This window comes from Galeopterus variegatus, unplaced genomic scaffold (genome assembly GCF_000696425.1).
Source record: "Galeopterus variegatus unplaced genomic scaffold, G_variegatus-3.0.2 Scaffold4331, whole genome shotgun sequence".
In the NCBI taxonomy this organism is placed as follows: Eukaryota; Metazoa; Chordata; class Mammalia; order Dermoptera; family Cynocephalidae; genus Galeopterus; species Galeopterus variegatus.
In genome coordinates this window covers 5,572-13,100 of record NW_007730442.1, presented here as the reverse complement: position 1 = coordinate 13,100, position 7,529 = coordinate 5,572, and the positions used below count along the sequence as shown (strand labels likewise).

General features: G+C 44.1%; 1 pseudogene; it reads right to left on the bottom strand.

Moving 5' to 3' along the window:
* Positions 1-262: 262 nt before the first annotated feature.
* Positions 263-1,019, bottom strand: LOC103602853 (annotated as a pseudogene).
* Positions 1,020-7,529: the final 6,510 nt, after the last annotated feature.

The following is a 7,529-nucleotide window of genomic DNA, read 5'->3' as shown; positions in this document are numbered from 1 at the left end:
TGCGATCCATTGCCGGACACGGAAAAAAGAAAAAAAAAAAAAAAAAAGTGGTCATGGAACACCTCCGAATGCAGAGAACGAAGGTCAAGAACACCTGAGTGGCCACTAGACTTGGGCTTCTCACTATATGAAACTGAAACCTTTCATTCTTAGAAATGGTAACTAACTGCAGTTGACAACAATACAGAAAGATTTTATCACATAGACTAGATTCCATTTAGTCATCAACTGCTTCCAGCGGTCTCAGTTGGGATGGATACCTTTATGTAAGTGACTGTGCTTGAGCCTTCTGGGAGAGCAGCTTTAGATCTGCAAGTGCGCTTGGCAATCATCTCCTTTTCCCACTGTGCAGAGATGCTCGGCACCACGCGCCTCTCCACCCAGTTTACCACGTGCTCTTCTGGCACATCATATTCTGCACAGAGACATGACAGTCCAGCTGATTCTTTACCTGTTTGTATACTGTGTAGCCTGTCCTGGTAAGTAGCCTCCAAGGCCATAGCAATGTTAGTCCTTTGGACGTCAAAAAGATAATAGCACTTCTGAACCAGTGACTGCTGTGACTTCTCCAAATCAGTCTCATCCTGGATACATTGATGGAAGCCTGCTTTGCTTCTTCTAGTTGGGCAATTTTTTGCTGACTGAGTTTATCAGTAAATTCTTCAATAGAAGCACCATATTTTTTAGTTACATAGACAAGTAATCTCACTGTTGATATGGCAGAGAAGGTCTTTGGGGTAATCACATATATTTTTTGGATAGACAATACAAAATAAGCTCAGTTCCGAGCATGTAGGGTTCTGTTACACTGGTTTTAGGATAAAAGAACTGGAAGAATTCCTCAGAGATCAGTCCAGAACTTTTCCTCCATATTCAGGAAGAGGTGGTAGAGGGGTACAACTTGGCTGTCCTGTGTGAAAGATCCCTGTTGCCTTCAATACCCCTGGACCTAGGAGGGCTGCGTTCTTCAGAGATGGGGCCACTGTGGTGGCCACAGATAGAACCGCCAGGGACTGCATGGTTGGACGAGGTCCAGGCAGCAGACTCGTCCATTTTGAAGTTTTGACCTTTGAAACACGCACATCTTTTATATCATCAAAAATAAAATTAGGGCCAGCCCGTGGCTCACTCGGGAGAGTGCGGTGCTGATAACACCAAGGCCACGGGTTCAGATCCCATATAGGGATGGCCAGTTAGCTCAATGGGTGAGCATGGTGCTGACAACACCAAGTCAAGGGTTAAGATCCCCTTACCGGTCATCTTTAAAAAAAATAAAATAAAATAAAATAAATAAAATTAAAAAGAGCAGACAATGAAAACCCCACAGTTAAAAACCAACTTAAGTAAATAAACCTGTCTAAGAATGTAGTAATATAGTCATGAGAAAAAAGAATTGTTCCAAGTGATTTCTGAACACAGCACCTTGGCCACAACTGAAAGGACTGCAAAGAATCCTAACATTCACCCAGTAGTTTGTTTTTCGTAATCACATAGATGTTGTAACTTCATAACCTTTATTTTGAAATATTTTCTAACTATCCAAAAAAGCTGCAATAATAAGACAAAGATGGAGAAATAGGGGTGATGCTAGTGGGTAGGGGGATTTGGGGGGGGTGATGAAAACATTCTACAATCATTTATGGTGATGGTTGCTCAATTCTGTGAACATACTAAAAATCAGTAAAATGCATGCATTAAGTGGGTAACTTGTATGATATGTGAATTGTATCTCAGTAAAACTGTTAAATAAAATACTAATAAGACAAAACTCTTCAACATCCTCCATCCAGATTCCCCGGTTGTTAACGTTCTGCCACATTTGCCTTCTCTCTCTCTTGCCCTTACTTGCTCTTTTTTTCTGAGCCATTCGAGGAGGACGCAGACACCAGTACTCTAAATACCCCTAACTCAGCAGGGACGTTCGCCTGCACAGCCAGAGAACAGCCACCAAGATCAGGTTAACACTGACTCAGATCCATGAATGCCCGTGTCATCCCTCTCCCCAGTAACGTCCTTTACCAGTCCAGGACTAAACGCTGCACGAGTCTCCCACAACCTGCCTCTTCACTCTTCCTTACATGGTTGAAATAATTCTGAAGAGCACAGGCCAGTGAATGTCCCTGAATAGGTTTCTCTGATGTTTCCTTATGATGAGATTTGGGTTATACATTTTTGGCAGAAACATCACAGATGTGGTGCCATACTCACCTCGCTGCATCCCACCAGGGCACGTGACACAGAGTGGCCCTTTGCTGGAAATGTTCATTTTTATCACTTAGTTGAGAGGGCATCTGCCAGGTTTCTATACTGAAAAGTTAAGTAATAAATACTTCATGCTTTTTCATTAATAAATAAATAATCATTATTTTCCTGGGTGGTACTCTGTATAAATATTCTGCTCTTTATATGATTTTACCCACTGGTCTGAGCATCTACTGACAGGGCTTGTCTGCATCAGCTGTTACTGCGATGGTTGCTGGATGGAGATCCTCCATCATTCCTTCTGTGTTTGTTAGTCGGCATTCTACTGTAAGGAAAAGCTTTTTCCTCTCCACTATTTATTTACAGTGTATAAATGCATTAATTCACATTTTATCAGTGGGTTATGATCTACTGCCACCATTATTATGATACCCAAATTGTCCCAGATTTGGACAGTGGGAGCCCCTTCACGTTGGCTCCTGTGTCCTTTGACATGTCCCCATCATTCTTACTTTCTGGCACCTTGTACTCTCCCTGCCACAGCCTGAGATCAGCCATTTCTCCACGTGGTTCTGTTTCCTCCTAGCAGAGGATGGTATTTGGAAAATGAGACCTGGGCGCTGGGTGATGTGTTTGCTGCTGCAGGGGTGTCGCTGCTTCCCATCCGTCTTGGTGGACAGAGCTGGGAGATGTAGTTGTGCACACACACGCACAAATAAGTATATACTCACATATGCCTGTAGCTACTCTATATCTATCTAAATATATTAGAAACCATGACCACACCAACATCCCCAATCGCAGTCCAAATCACCTCAACCTAAATAACAGAGAGGGGGTCTCTAGAAGAATAATGGGGTTTACTGGGAATATAACATTGCAATGGGAATACACATGCCATAGTAAACCATGCATGTATTCAGGGAAGTAAAGGAAGGCAAAGGGTTTTAAAGGAAAAGAGATGGAGGATTACATAATTGTTTTGGATAATTACCCTTGGGTAAGACGGTGATGACAGTCTGAGGTTGCACAGAGAGTTGCTGGGCAGATGTCCTTGTAGAATATTTTCTGTTCAGGTTGCAATGGCCTCTGCACAAGGCTGTGGTTTTATAGAGTCTTTCGTGATAATTGTTTTGTGATGATGTTGTCAGGCGTTCCTGCATGAGCACTCTCCCCTCACGGCCTTCCCTGGCTCTATTTATCAGGATTTTAACACATTTTGATTCCTACAGTTGTCACAACCACGTGGTTCAGTCCCATCTTCTCTCTTTTCATGTGCACTTCCCTTCCCAGGATATTTATTTATTTGCCCAGTTCCCTTGTGTGTTATCAACATCTCAGGTCAACTCATGTCAACCAGTAGTGAGCACCAGCAGTTGATATCGTAAATTTGAGACTATGTTATGTATTTTGTAGGAAAAAAGCAAATAAGTAAAAAATATTGTCATTAGAAACCAGTATTTTTCAGTGCAAGTGAAAAGAGATGCAAATATAAAATCAATAGAATTTTAAAACTACATCAAATTGGAATTGGAAATATCATTGTTAACTCATGTTTCAAAAAATAGATTTCAAAAAGAAAAAGAAAAAAATAATAAAAAATTAAAAATTAAACAAACAAACAAAAAAATATGTATATATATATACGTATATATTTCGTAGTTCTATCCACTGACAAAAGGCCCTGGAAGAAAAGACACCCAAGAGCAAGAGGCTCAGGCAGCAGCTGGACCCTGGTTTCTAGACACCACCCACCAGCAAAACAAAACTCCCGGTTTCCTTGGAGCAGCGACTGATTCCAGGGCTGGGCAGAGAAAGTCGCGGTGAGCCTGGGAGTGCTCCCCAAACAACGGCGTATGTCAAAGGGCAGAGGTGGCGGCATGGAGGGGCTCCTGGTGGTCACAGGTGAGGCAATTTTAGCATCAGAAGATAACAGCTACAGTTGTCGCAAAATATTTTAAAAATTAATTTAAAAATGTAAACATTTTTAAAAGAATGAAAACCCATGAATTCATAGTGTTATTCAAAAGAGAAAGAAACTTACTTGCCAGTAATGTAGTGACAGATTGCCACATTCACAGGTTACTATAAAAACTGATAATCAAAGGAAAATAATTAAGCATAAATCCTACCTTTTAGAGCAACTCTCATTCATCCCCAACTGATAAGGAAATTCTCTTTACAAAAGAATGCCAGATAATAAATAGAGAATAAACCAGAAAATTAGAAAACCTCAGTTCTATGATCCTTGATTAAATAATTGACTCAGGCAAGACGATCAACGATCGCTAAAAGCGCTGGCTGTAAGTTGCTGGGAACAGGATCTTTCATGGTACCAAAATGATCACTCTCAAATTACTAGCTAGTCCCAAAGGGGAAAAGCGAGCATCAGCAAGAATGGGCAACCTGACCATGTCCCCCTGACCTCGTGTGTCCTCTGACCTTGTGTGCCTCCAGATCTCGTGTGCCCCCAGACCTCCTGTGCCCCCTGATCTTGTGTGCTCCCTGACCACTGTGCCCCTGACCTCCTTGCCCACTGACCTCCAGTGCCAGCTGACCTCCGTGCCCCCAACCCCGTGCTCCCTGACCTCCTGTGCCCCCTGACCTCCTGTGCCTCCGGACCTACTCTGCCTGCTGACCTCATGTGCCCCTGGACCTCATGTGCCTGATGGCCTCCTGTGCCTCCTGACCTCGTGTACCCCCCGACCCTAGGCAAGTAGATTCCACAGCCTCAGCTATGATGCTTGCCAATGCGTTCTTTTTTCTGGTGGCTAAATATACACATAACATAAAATTTACCATTTTAACCACTTTGAAGTGTACAATTCAATGGCATTTGGCACATTCACAATGTTGTGCAACCATCCCTTATAACTTGTTCCAGGACTTTTTCGTCACCCCACACAGAAACTCCATCCCCATTACTGGCCACTCTCCATTCTCTCCTCCCCCCAACCCCTAGCAACCACTAATCTACTTTCAATCTCTCTGGATTTGCCTATTGTATATAAACGGAATCGTACAATATGTGGCCTCTTGCGTCTGGCTTCTATGACTCGCCTGTGCTATAATATAAATCAGTACTTCATTCCTTTTTATGGGTGAATAACATTGCACTGTGTGGATGAACCACATTTTGTTATCCAGTCTCCCATTGATGGGTATATGGATTGTTTCCAGCTTTTGGCTATGCAACTAGTGCTGCTTTGAGCATTCCTGCACAAGTTTTTGTGTGGATTTGTTTTCATTTTGCTTGGGTATATACCTAGGGATGGAGTTGCTGGGTCATATAGTTGGTCAGTGTTTAACTTACTAACCAGACTGTTTCCCACAGAGGCTACACTATTTTACAGTGCCCCCAGCAGTGTATGAGGGTTCTGATTTTTCCATATCCTCACCAACACTTGTTATTTTGCTTTTTTTATATTATTATTATGGCCATCCTAGTGGATATGAAGTGGTATCTCATTACGGTTTTAATTCGCATTTCTCTAATGACTAAGTTGTTGAGTATCTTTCATGTGCCATTTTTTGTATCTTCTTTGGAGAAAAGTCTACCCTAGTCACATAGCCAAAAGGTGGAAACAATCTATATACACACCAATCGATGAACCAGCCAAATAACACTTCAAGTAAACAATAAGACAAATCCAAAATACGGAACTTTCTATGAGGCAACTGGCCTGGACTCTTCAAAAGGTCATTGATGTGGGGAAAAGTGGAAGGGGAGGCAGAGCTCCTGGAATAAGAAAATAAAGAGACAGTCAAAGGCTTTGTATGGACACGGATTGAATCCTGATTTGAACAAAGGAGCTTAAAAGACAGTTTGGGGATTGGCTGGCTCAGCTGGTTAGAGCGTGGTCTTTTAACACCAAGGTCAAGGGTTTGGACCCCCATACCAGCCAGAAACCAAAAAAACAACCACAGTTTGGGATGAATGGGGGAAATTTGATGTGAAAGAATGTTGTTGGTTTGGTGACTTACACTGACAACAGACTTCTGTTTTCTTTTGTAGGAGAACATCCACACTGCAGGAGATGAGTGTGGAAGTACGTGCAGAGAGAGTCTCATGAGGCCCACCACACACTTCCACAATGAGAAGGGAAAACAAAGCACAGGCAGGTACACCCCTGGATACATCGACCAAGAAATATGGTGGATGCTGACGGTTGCTGCATGCAGGGGGCGGGAGTGCAGGAGGTCACTGCACTATTCTTTATAAGGTCTGACCTCAGCCCCCCCACCCCAGCTTCAGTCACTCTGCCCAGTCACTGGCCTCTTTCCTGTCTCCTGAGCAGTTGCACTGTGACCCCACTCAGGGCCTCTGTACTTGCTATTCCTCTGCTTGCTACACACTCTTCCCCCAAACACCCCATGGCTTATTCTCCCAACTCCTTCAAATACTTGCTCAAATTTACCATCGCAGTGAGGTCTTCCCTGGTCTTCCCCTTATCTAAAACTGCAACCCCTCTGAGCACTGCCTACCTCGATTTCCTGCTTTTTCCTTTCTAATGCCAATGCTATCCAGCCAGAGACCCACCTGGACCACACCTCTAGTAAAGAAAGGTGAGTTTGTTGACTCACTGCAATGAAGGAGACCACCCACCATGAGGAACCCTAGGAGTCTCACTAAGGGGGTATTGGGAGCAGTGTAGGCTTGTGTTAGGTGATCTGGGGGAGAGTCAAGGAAGCAGGACTTTGCTCTGGATTAGATGCTGCCCATGAAGTAACCCCGTGACTGGGTATCTTAATCATTCTTATCTAGAGGTGAGAAGAGTGAAATGAGGCGAGAGCTGTGATCAGTAAAGTGGCAGTAGCCACTCGTGTGGGCCAGGTAACTTACGTGTCTGGATGGGATCCTTTTCTGCCTTGCGTCATCAGGGCCACAGAGTGGCTGTGTCTGGGGTCAGTGTCCTAACGCTATGTTCAGCAGGAGAAGACAGGCCTGGCAGTGACCTGGACAGTAGGGCTGCCGTCCCCTCCTTGCCAACGTGCCTTCTCATTGCATGCCTCTCGTGGAACACAGCTTTGGAGAGCTACTTCCGCCCCATTGTCCTCTGCTGTGTCCCCAGCTGTTAGAGCTGGCCAGGGAGACAGGTGGTCAAAAGTCATCTATGAAGAATGGACAGACCTTCTGGCACTTTCATAAGCCCATGGAGGTTGCTCCTGTTGCTTGCCTGACCAATAGGGTCTGGGGGTTCAGTGCTGCAGAAAGATGCTAGGCTAGGGGAAGTGCCCCAGGTGGTCCCCCTTTCTCCAGGAAGGACTCATCCTGGGAGTATGGTTGTGGGGTATAGGGCATGGTTACCCATGCCAGGTTGTCCTGG